The sequence below is a fragment of the Mytilus trossulus genome, unplaced genomic scaffold, assembly GCF_036588685.1.
Source record: "Mytilus trossulus isolate FHL-02 unplaced genomic scaffold, PNRI_Mtr1.1.1.hap1 h1tg000128l__unscaffolded, whole genome shotgun sequence".
Classification (NCBI taxonomy): domain Eukaryota; kingdom Metazoa; phylum Mollusca; class Bivalvia; order Mytilida; family Mytilidae; genus Mytilus; species Mytilus trossulus.
The window spans coordinates 3819462-3832049 of NW_026963301.1; the positions used below are offsets into that span (position 1 = coordinate 3819462).

At 33.2% G+C, this 12588-nt stretch overlaps 1 pseudogene; it reads left to right on the plus strand.

The window, feature by feature from the left end:
• Positions 1 to 6535: 6535 nt before the first annotated feature.
• LOC134700307 (perivitellin-2 67 kDa subunit-like) lies at positions 6536 to 9609 on the plus strand (annotated as a pseudogene).
• The last annotated feature ends 2979 nt before the right edge of the window (positions 9610 to 12588 follow it).

Consider the following 12588-nt stretch of genomic DNA (forward strand, 5'->3'; position numbering starts at 1 on the left):
AGAAACGATGATAGTCCGTCGAAAAGGGACGATAAACGAGTGAAACTGCGAGCTACTGCTCACTGATGATACCCCCGCCGCAAGTGGATAATATTAATAGTGTAAAAATATGCAAGTGTGTGGTAAACAGGAAGTTGTCGATTGATGAATCTGAAAACGCATCACACAGTATATCTGACTTATATAAATCCCGAAACCAAATTTCAGAAATCCTTGTATTGTAGTTCTTGAGAAAAATGTAACGAAAATTTTCAACTTGGCTATCATGTGTAAAATCATACAATTGTTCGGTAAACAGGAAGTTGTCAAGTGATCAATCTGAAAACGCATCACACGGTATAGCTGACTTAGATAAACCCTGAAACCAAATTTCAGAAATCCTTGTATTGTAGTTCCTGAGAAAAATGCGACGAAAAATATTCATGGGACGGACGGACTGACGGAAGGACAGACAGAGGTAAAACAGTATACCACCCCCTTTTTTTAAAGCGGGGGTATAATGACTGACCCGTGTTAAGAGAGAGCAATATCTCTTGCACGTAAAAGACACCCTTGTGGATTTCGAAAAAGAGCAGGCTAATGCCGCTACAAGGCAGCACTCGCACCCGTAAAGTGGAAAGGGATTAATATAAGTTGCAAAACTTGTTTCCGAATCTACTATAAATAAATATAATTATATCTAATTTGTGATCTTTTAGGTCAGGAGTTTGTGATCTTGTTCACAGTCTTATCCATAGATGTAACTAAACAATTCAATGTAACTGTTAAAATTCTACAATTTTGTCGATTCAATACAAGAGGGTATCATACATTCAATACTATGATAACGCATTAAGAAGACTGATACTGACTTTGTCAGATGACTTAGTACAATACAAGAGGGTATCATACATTCAATACTATGATAACACATTAAGAAGACTGATACTGACTTTGTCGGATGAGTTAGTACAATACAAGAGGGTATCATACATTCAATACTATGATAACGCATTAGGAAGACTGATACTGACTTCGTCGGATGACTTAGTACAATACAAGAGGGTATCATAAATTCAATAGCAGATAACGCATTAAGAAGACTGATACTGACTTTGTCGGATGAGTTAGTACAATACAAGAGGGTATCATACATTCAATACTATGATAACGCATTAAGAAGACTGATACTGACTTTGTCGGATGACTTAGTACAATACAAGAGGGTATCATACATTCAATGCTATGATAACGCATTAAGAAGACTAATACTGACTTTGTCGGATGACGTAGTACAATACAAGAGGGTATCATACGATCATATCATATCATCTTTATATTTATTTATCTTCGATATATAAAGATTGCCCATCTGAAAATATATAACTTTTTTATCTTTTTTAGCAATCAAATATTTCTGGTGATAAAAGCATCCTAGTAGTAATGAGGAGACACGCGTTATTGAAATTCAAACAAGCTTTAAAATATTTATAGCATATCTTCAATCACCGATAGTTTATGAAATAAGATTCACTATAAATATTAATGCAGTCATGCCTTGACATAAATGCATTGTTTTGACCGTTTTATACTACAGCGAGAAAGATATTTTATTGCATTTTTCTTACTTGTTATTTCTATCATGTGACCCCTGAACATATGTAAACAAAGATTATAGACATATTCTCAAATAACAAATGGAAAACAAATACTGTAGCATACATGTATTTGTCTATTGTCATAAACATTAAGAATTTTGAAAAAAAAATAGTTTCAGCTAACTATTCAAATAGAGAATGGAAATGTGGAATGTTTCGAAGAGACAACTTACTGATAAAAGAGCAGAAAACAGCCAAAGGCCACCAGTGGGTCGTCAACACAGGAAGACAATCTCGCTCCCTGAGGCGGGCTTCGACTTGACCCTTAACACAAAAGTGTACTAGTTCAGTGAAACTGGACGTCACACAAAACTCCGAAACATAAACATGAACTAAAATTAAAAGAAATACAAGACAAACAAAAGTCAGAGGCTCCTGACTTGGGACACTCGGAACAATGCGGCAGGTTTAAACTTGTTGATGGAAATCTCAATCCTCCCCCTGTGCCTAGCAAATGTAGAATAATCAAACACTCAGCAATACGCATCTTAAAACTTGTTTTAAAAGAAGTCCGAATCTGATTTCAAAGTAGGTAACTGAAATCATCTTATTTGGTTTCTATATATATAGTCTTTTTAAAATAGCTTTAAATGCTTTATGTAGGTTTCAATCATAACATCTCACTAAAGTATTTGACATAAATGTGCAGTTTCTTGAATAAAGAGGTCGATATGGTGTTCTGTTTATGTGTCTCAGTTGCTTGTATTGAACAGATGTCATGAAAGGTCATAAATATAAAATAGTCGATATATTTTTTGACAACGTGAACGTGTCATTTGCATCATATGCTTAGCTAGCGATATAGGGTTTAAGGTTTAAATGAGCATGTCTGTAGTTTGTAGATGAAAAAGCATTCATAAATTTGAGTACTGGCACTATTTAATAATGACACAGGAATATCAAAAAATATTGGAGTCTTGTGTTATAGAAGGGAAATTTTCTTTGGCCGTAAGATCAACCTCCTCGATCACGTGAGCGATGTTTTGGCACTCCAATATTCTATTTAAGAAATTATGCATATGAGTGAGGTGGCAGCTAGGTCGGAACAGCCAATATATTCATATTTTACCACGGGTGTGTACTCAAAGCATTTGAAGAACGTCATGTAAGAATCGGAAATAATAGTGATAGCGAAAGGTTGGATGAAAATTCCATTTATTGAAAAACAAGTCGAAGGAACAAAACTCTTATTTAGTTCGTAGTTCGCAAAATTACATTAGGAGAAAACATAGTTATGAAGTGAATTTTATAGAGTAGGGTCAATCTTCCCCTGTATCTGTTCTACACCAGAGAGATTTCCAAATGTTCTTGTAAAATCATTTACATTCTCATAGTGAAAGTGAAAACTGTGAGATTTTACCAACATTATGTGTTAACTTTATTTGTCTAATCAATCTTTAATAAATGCATGCAGATGGAACAAAACCTCCATTTTTGATAATTTAGGAATTTATGAAAGTGCGAACTTTGAGGTTCTACCATCATTATGTATCAACTCTATTTGTTTAATCACTCTTAAAAGAATGCATGTAGATGGAACAAAACCTCCATTTTGAGAAAGGAGTAGGTTCGGTAAGGACCGATTTTGGCCTCAAATTTCAGTTTCATCTGACGAAAGATTTTGACCATTTTTTAAACACTTAAGTGTCTATTTCATTTGATTCAATTATTTTTTGTGAAAGATTTTAACTCATTGAGTTAAAAAAAAACGATCCGATTCAAGCTAAAATGTAAAAAATCTACAAAATATGCGAAAAAATGTCACTTTTCAGATGGTTTTTGTCAAAAATGAAAGTGGCCGCATCCGTGTTCATCCTCAATCTTTATATATGTTATGTATTATCATCAAATACAACTTCCATTTTGATATTTCGGATGAACACGAATGCGGCCACTTTCGTTTTACACGGAAACAGTCTAAAATTTAACTAAAATGCTTGAATTTTGATGATTTCAGTAATTTAGCATGACTTAATGGTGCTAGTACTCAATATATGTGCATTGTATTGTCAAAAACAGCCAATATTTATGTAGCAGAACCATTTTACTATCCAATAAATAACTAAAAGTTTACATTTTAACAATTTTGTAAATCTTCTATATTTTGGGGCCAAAAAAGGCTCTTACCGGACCTACTCCTTTAGGAATTTGTTATTGTGTTTACAAACCAACGGCGGGCAGCTGTTAACTGTTTCCTCGAAATGAACGTTTAACCGTTAAACAATGGATGATCAAGTTTCTGACACAATAGTTATCAAAGGTACCAGGATTATAATTTAGTACGCCAGACGCACGTTTCGTCTACATAAGACTCATCAGTGACGCTCATATCAAAATAATTTAAAAGCCAAACAAAACACAGGTCAAGTTCGAAATTGGCGAATTTCACTTTTATAGCATGAGAATTCTAGTTAATGATAAATTTGAAAATTGAACTGTATGTCATTTCCGTGCATTAACGTTAACAACCTATTATGAACAGTTCAACCGATGCTTTTTAAATGTTTATACGTTGTTACCCATTAAAAAGAGGATTACATTTGATTTTAACTAATTTTATTTTAGCCGTTCAGGACATTTAACCTTTGATTGGAAAATAGGCACAAAACGTGGCAAATCAAGTAATTCGGAGAGTGTCGTACATTACAATACATTAATTTTCTTCGTACAAGTTGCCCTGGCAAGTTCAATGATAGTTACTTTCAAAATACAAAAAAACTAGTTTGCTGTTAATTTGACAACTCATTTCTTGTTTTAATAATCCATCAAAAATAATTAAGAGAAAACACAACTTGAAGTTAAAAAAAATAAGTTCACGTGCGGTTTTTTTCAAATAAGTTAGTGATGTCTTTTAATTGAAAATAAACATGTTATGCTTGTAAAATCTTATCAAAAAGTTTCTTCAACGGCAATGAATATCACCAAAACTTTACTTGATTTTACATCAAATATTTTAATTATGTTCTGTAATAAGTACATTTTTTATATCAAATGTGTGACAAAATGCAAATAACACAATCTCTTTTCTAGAATCAAGTGACTTGTCCTTCACCTGAACAATATGTAGAAATGTAAATTCCAAAACAATCGTGCTACAATCGTGTTGCATTATCATAAAATCTTTTTAGATGTGCGTGTTCTATACAAAAAAAAGTAAAATCACAAAAATACTGAACTCCGAGGAAAATTCGAAACGAAAAGTCCCTAATCAAATGGCAAAATCAAAGAATAAAATACATCAAACGAATGGACAACAACTGTCATATTCCTGAATTGGTACAGACATTTTCAAAAATAGAAAATGGTGGATTGAACTTGGTTTTATAGCGCTAAACCTCTAAGTTTTATGACAGTCGCATCAAATTCCGTTTTTTTACAACGATGCGTGAACAAAACAGACATAATCGGTAAAATAGTCAAAATATGATACATCAGTCTTCACTGTGTTACAATCTCAAGACAAACAATCTCAAAACAAACAAACCAGTCTCAGAATATTCACTTCTAGTATTGTACGACAGTAAGTAAGTTTATATATAATCAAAATAAGAAAATACCACCATAGGTGACCCTTTTGTATAATCACACGACCTGCACCGTCAATACAATATTTTCCCGGTATAACTATACAAAAACTAAAAAGATACAGGTAATAGATGTATACTTGTAGTATACTTGTACCATATATAAAAAACGTAAACGTTACCAAGGTTTTTCCCACTGCTCGACAGATGACACAAATCATAGGATCAGTAAACAAAAAACACTTTTACAATCCACGCAATACTTTGATCTTTCCATAAGACTTATCTAGCTTGTCTCAATTTTCCATGTCCAATGAATTTACAAACATCTTTAATCGTTGGTGACTTGCCCGTTCGGAACGAGGTACAAAATCACTATTGAGATTACTTTACGCTATTTTAGGTCTCAAAATATTATATTTTCTCTAGCTGTTGAGTAACAAAACTTGGTTGTAAATACATATTTTTTTCTTCCATATGACCTTCATCAAGAGTTTTGAATACTTTCCACTATATATCTGCTATAACGGGTCCGTTTTTAACAACGGTTTTATTATTATCACGGGTGCCTCTTCCTGTATAGAAGCAATCATAGTTTTAAATGAGACTAAAGTATTTTTTTATGGAATAGCAACCAAGTTAACAGACGAAACTCGTCTCTCAAAAATGAATTCCCTCTCCAATATGATATTTGGTGCTATTTAAAAGGTCCTGAAAGTTCTTAAATTTTAAATCTGTATATTTTTAAAGTTAATGATATTTTTTTTACAACATTGACATTTTGATTTAATGTGAAATGTGCACGGTGAATGCTTACATGGACACATACTATGACAATAAATTCCTTCTATAACTGTTATCTGGCAGTAAATTACATTTATATACATAATAATAATTCACTATAAATGCCGGTCATGATCTAATAAATTGTCACAGAACCAAATCGAATACAATCGTTTGCAGGTGAAGTTTTCTACAACCTTTTAATTATTTTGAAGTATAGAATGAACCATGATATTCGTAATGATCACATTAGTAAACGTTTTTTAACAAAGAAAACCTTTCTATAATTCCTATACGACAAGATTTTCATGCAAAGAACTTTAAATAAGGCCCAGTTCCTTAAGTCTGATTTAAAATGTGTTTTACATGTCAAGTTAAAATAATACAATATGTAACAAATATTTTCAGCACGCGATTCAAATGTAACCGAATACAACAAACCTAGAAAGTATTGTGAATGAATGGCAACATCTGACGATTAACCTGAATTCTTCTGAACTTCCACAGAACACAATGGAGTTTAAACAAAATTACATATTTTTCATAATTGTGATTTTCCCAAATGTCTTACTAGCTACGATTTGTAAGAAGATGCCGCCATTTTTAAATCAGTTACGTGATGGTGTCGATATAACAAAATTAGATTTATTACCTTTAGATTTAAGCTCAACCGATGGCTTCATGTATCCGGTCTTCGATTTCTCGTGCGACTTAGGAATAACAAAGATATTGGATGGTGTAAGTAAATTTCCTTTTATTAAGTAAATAATTCACGAACTAGCAAAAATATGTAATTTGAATTATTTTTTTAAATCTGCAGTAAATAGATTATAATCATGACCATTTTATTATTTAAATAACAAACAAAAAAGCAGAAGATACCAAACAGACATTCAAGAATTTATGAATCGCTATATGAGCGCCTTGGCAAAAAACGAAAGACGGCAAGAAATGCAATGAAGTTCACACAATATATACATAGAAAACTAAGGCCTACCGACAAGACGTACATCTTGGTAGCATGCTGTTTATTTGTACAATTATATTTTAGTGGGAGTGGACAACATCCATAAATGATACTATGTAACCATTTAACTTGTTAAGTAGGAATCTGTATTCTTTCTTCAAGTGTAGCACATGTATATTTCTGACATAATGTCCAATAAGGGAAGATTATCATTTTATTTATACACACATAATGCTTGAATAGTATCATTTTTAACAGGTAGAATATGATATACCGGACCAAGTTTGGAGTATTGTATACACTCCAAGTGGATGGCTAAATTCTAATATTGAAATTCTTAAAACCAGCCATGCTGTTAAGAAATCAATGGCGAGTAAAGTAGACGTAGGCATCAGAGATGGAATGTTTTCTGCAAGTGGTTCTTACGAAACATTCAATGACTATCTGACCAAATCATATAAGTACATAGAGGAAGTGACGTCGCATACATCCGGGTATAAAGTAAATGTGATGCCTGATTGGGCATTTGAATTTGGCCGTGTTGCAAAAATGTATTTAGAAAGGTTTCTTCCTGAAACGTTTGATAGTAGCACTTATCCGAAGTACATGAAATTTATCAAGACTTTTGTTACACACTACTTCAGTCAGGGAAAGTTTGGAGGCCTTCTGGGACTAGTTCTAAAAACGGATCAGAGTTACTACAAAGGACGAAAAGATACCCAAGTAAAAGTACAGGCCAGTGCAACATTCTTCAACATAATGAAACTAGGCGGTGGATGGTCCTCTAGTACACAAAAAGTTGATACAAAGTTCACAAGGGCTACTCAGAGAAGTGTTCGGTAAGTAAGCGTATTATTCCGGCATTATATAGTTTGCACTCCTTTTCCAGTCTAGTTACATTTAAAAGACTGGAAGTAAGTTAATATCAATGAAAAATATATATTAAGCAATTATGAGTAGGTAAATAAAAAGTTATGGTCACGGCATGCTTATGTAACATAATGACATTCCATTGGTTAATTAAATGCAAACTCAGAACTAGAACATGTGTATGCTATTATGTATTAACCCTTTTGTGCAGGTAAATTGACACGATGAGTCCGATATTTAAAAGTTCTAGTTCAGAAGACATGTCAACCTTCCTGGGCACATTATCTGACTCCGAGCCGACTGGTATTTGCTCTTAACCTATAGCTGTGTGCTGTGTGGAGAAGCAGCAAATACAAATTTAAAAGTCTTTGATTTCACCCGGCCTCTTCTTAATCCCCCCGCAGTCATTGCGGTTACAAGTAACTTGATGAAATGAACAGAGTGTTCTCATTGTTAATATAATACAACATATTTGAACATTATTTTTATATTCTTTACATTATTGGACCGGTATATCATTTTTTTTTATTAAATTGTGGCCCTACTTGAATGTGATTTGGTGTCAATACTTTCTATTTTTCCGTTCCGAATAAATCATTTATGAAGATATCATTATAATCGATAAACAACATCCACAGGTATTACGGAGGCAGCACTAATCTGTTATCTACTTGGGGAATTTCTGCATGACAGCCTTCAGTTGTGAAAAATCCATGGTTATTTGGTTCAGATTTGACAGAAATATCTGGAATGATATCTGATGAGAAAAAACGCCTATCGATGAAAAGGGCCATACAGGTATTATATTTATTTTAAACATTCTTTTTCATTTGACTCATAGACTTATATTTACACCTACATGTATGTGGGTCATAGACATTTTGGTTGAAATTACCTCACACATATTGTATATTGTTTGAAATATTTGTAAACTTCTCGATCGCTTTCTGTTTGTATCGCGTACCTTTTCAAAAACTATCATGCTGCAATGACAAATACATAATCTTTCGGGTGGATTTGAGACATTTTATATCAAACTACATGTATACCGGACTCTCTCACCCCAATATCTTTCTTGAGCCTAATGTATGTGACTCGTGTAAGAACTACTTCAGACAGTCGCCTGTTGTTTTTCAAATAGTATAATTCCTTCAACCTCGCCAGAGTATTTCCATGTAATCTAGTACCATTTCAAAAGAAACCTTTATGCATTTCGCCGTTCTGTCACTTTGTGTAGGCTCAATGATTTCGAGTACACAATATATTTAAGTTGTACGCAAATATATTGAAATTGTGCGCACATGATATTATTTTGCGTACAATAAATGTTTTTCTTTGCATGCCCCTATAGCTGTGCTCCGCATAAAGGATTAATGTCCATATCCACTTTTAAAGATAATTTCGCAGGTAATAATCTTAATTATACCATTGATATAGTCATATACATGATACATATACTCAGTCATGAGTTTTTACGAATAATCATGCTAGGAGTGTTTTTATTATAATAAAGCAAGTAGGAAAAGCTTTTTATTTCTCTGTTTCTACAACTCGTCAAATAAGTTCTATGTTTATCTGCCAAGTACACTGTACGAATATTGTATATTTGTTTTCCTGAGTGTTTTCTGTTTTGCAGGTATATACAGATAAGGCTTATCTGAGGGAATTACTTGGATGATTTCTTACAAGTGGAAAAGTATATAACGAATACGTAACAAGTGTTTTAGTAATCTACAAGGCAGAAGTGAAAAAGCTTTTAAAACAAGCTATACCAAATCATAATGATGTAGTTAACATGCCAGCTACCATAAAGGATAACTATCTTTAATATATAAAAATTATGCATTTGACATTCTATAACTATTTCATCTTTGTAAGACATCAAATATTTTAATCTGATATAATTGGTAATAAAAGCATCCTAGTAGTAATGAGAACACAGGGGAGATGAAAATCAAAACAAGCTTTTAAATATTCATAGCATTTATTCAATCATTGATAGTTTACGATACAAAATTTATTTTCAAAACATACATGCCTTGACATAATGTCATGGTTATTGACCGTTTTATACTACAGCGATCATGTGATTTTATTTCATTTTTTTACCTATTATCTCTATCATGTGATCGTTGAAAATATGCAATGAAAAATTATTGTCGTATTCTCGAATAACAGGTGATCACGAATACTATATATGAAGCATGTTTATCTATAGTCCTAAAGATTCATAATATTGAACACCATCAGTTGATTTAGCTAACTAAAAATTTGAGAATGTTTCAAAGAGACAACAACCTGTCCGAAGAGCAGAAATCAGCTCAAAGTCACCAATTGGTCTTCAACACAGCGAGTAAATGACGCACTCGGAGATGGGCTTCAGCTGGCCCGTAAACACAAATGTGTACTAGTTCGGTGAAACTGGACCTCAAACTAAACTCCGAAACATAAACATGAACTAAAATTAAAAACATGCAAGAAAAACAAAGGCCAGAGGCTCCTGACTTGGGACATTCGAAAGCATGCGGCTGAGTTAAACATGTTGATTAAAATCTCAACCCTCCCCTGTACCTAGTCAATGTAGAATACTTAAACACAAGACAACACGCACAGTAAATCTTAGTTTTAAAGAAGTCAGAGTCCGATATCACAATAGGTAACCGATTAACTTCGAAAAATGACAATGATTTATAAATTTACAAAGGACTACTAGCAGTAACTTACATGACAGCTTCAGACATCAATTTAAATGATAGGGATTAGTGTTTGTAATTGAATAAAAGTAACATCCATTTTCAGTAGAAAAATGTTTTAAAGTTAAGCTTCAATTCAAATTTTGATTAGAACTTTTTTTCTGTTGAGCTACATTTTAAGCGACATTAAATTTAAATGTTTGACTTTAATATGTATCTCAAATCACTAGAACCTTTTTCTTTTAAATCTGGTATTAAATTTGTAAATAACATTTTTGTGCCAGTCCGAAGTCGGGAGCCTCTGGCCTTTGTTAGTCTTGTATGATTTTAAATTTTAGTTTCTTTTGTGTGTTTCTGAGTCCAGTATTACTGAACTAGTACACATTTTTGTTTAGGGGCGCTGAAGCACGCCTCCGGTTGCGGATTTTTCTCGTTGTTTTGAAGACCCATTGGTGAACCTCGGCTCTTTTCCGCCATTTTAGTTGGATTGTTGTCTCTTTGACACATTCATCATTTCCATTCTCAATTTTAAACATGTAATGCACTCTCTTTTTTTGTCTGTCATACCATTATTACAACTTCTAAAATTAAGTCCTTGGCTCAGCGATCTTTTCTTCGTTTTTGTCGTGTTTTGGAGACGCGACCCTTTCTCAGTGTTCTCGTGAGTTGACCGACAGTGTTGAGATAAGTTCTTTCCTTCATGAAAGATTTATATTGTGTGTTTTCTTTTGAAAGTATTTCATCCTACAGATTAAGGCAACAATTAAAAATAGAGAGAAAACAAGTTAAAATGATAATGGTAACTAATAAAAAGGACAACCGCTCCCAAAAATCAAGACCATAACATATTTGAGACGTGTACCAAGTCACTAATTGGTGAATGGCTTCTTGTTAAGATATACTAATTTTTATGTGCGTATTGTTATGCTTTTACTTTTCTACATTAGCTAGAGATATAGGAGGAGGGTTGAGATCTCACAAACATGTTTAACCCCGCCGCATTTTTGCGCCTGTCCCAAGTCAGGAGCCTCTGGCCTTTGTTAGTCTTGTATCATTTTAATTTTGTTTTCTTGTGTACAATTTGGAAATTAGTATGGCGTTCATTATCACTGAACTAGTATATATTTGTTTAGGGGCCAGTTGAAGGACGCCTCCGGGTGCGGGAATCTCTCTCTACATTGAAGACCTGTTGGTGACCTTCTGCTGTTGTTTTTTTCTACGGTCGGGTTGTTGTCTCTTTGACACATTCCCCATTTCCATTCTAAATTTTAATTAATATATATTTTGCGAGAAGGTATAACATACTGGTTTTCATTTGGTAATTTGCAAACAGATCAACGATACTTCACTCAATTCAAAGCAGATATGACTAGACCCCAATAATTTCCGGCATATCCTTGGTGAATTTCACTTAGTTAATGGTAAATAGATCGACGTCACGGAAAACCCTAATCAACAATCAACGTTTCTATACGATGTTTAGGTTTTTTTTTCGGAATATTAGGGCCAATTCAAATGTGTTTGGAACCGTTTCATAAATATTAAAAAGCTAAGAGGCAATCATATATTTATGGTTAACGAATATATACAGCTAGTGCATTTCTTTAACATAGCATTTGAGTTCTTTGACGTCTCCGGTATTTTTTTTAAATAAACTCTCCATCAACATCGTATTCTGAGTTTTTAAACCTGCGAATTATCTCAAATTTTAAAATTTTCAAATATTTTCTTAGATGCAAGTGCAGATCCTTCTCCGTAAAAATAAGCAGGAGTTGATCCCTATTCTTTAGCAAAAGATAGAGCCGCTTTAAATACAGAATACTCTAATACGAGTCCCAAGTTTGCAATAATTTCGTTCGTTCGGTTGTCAACTATTATAACAGAAAGATTATCTGCCAAAAATGCTAACAAGAAGTGCCTCGCATCTTCATCATATACAACACCAATTGATTTACATAATGTGTCGTCAGGAATAAAGTTTTCTTCAAGGAACTTGACTAAATCCTCTGCACGTGATAAAGAAGACAACTCAATGTGCGCGTCTTATATTTCAGTAGATTTGTTAATTCTCTCAAGAACCTAAAAAGAAAAACATCGTAAAGTTCATTCAATGG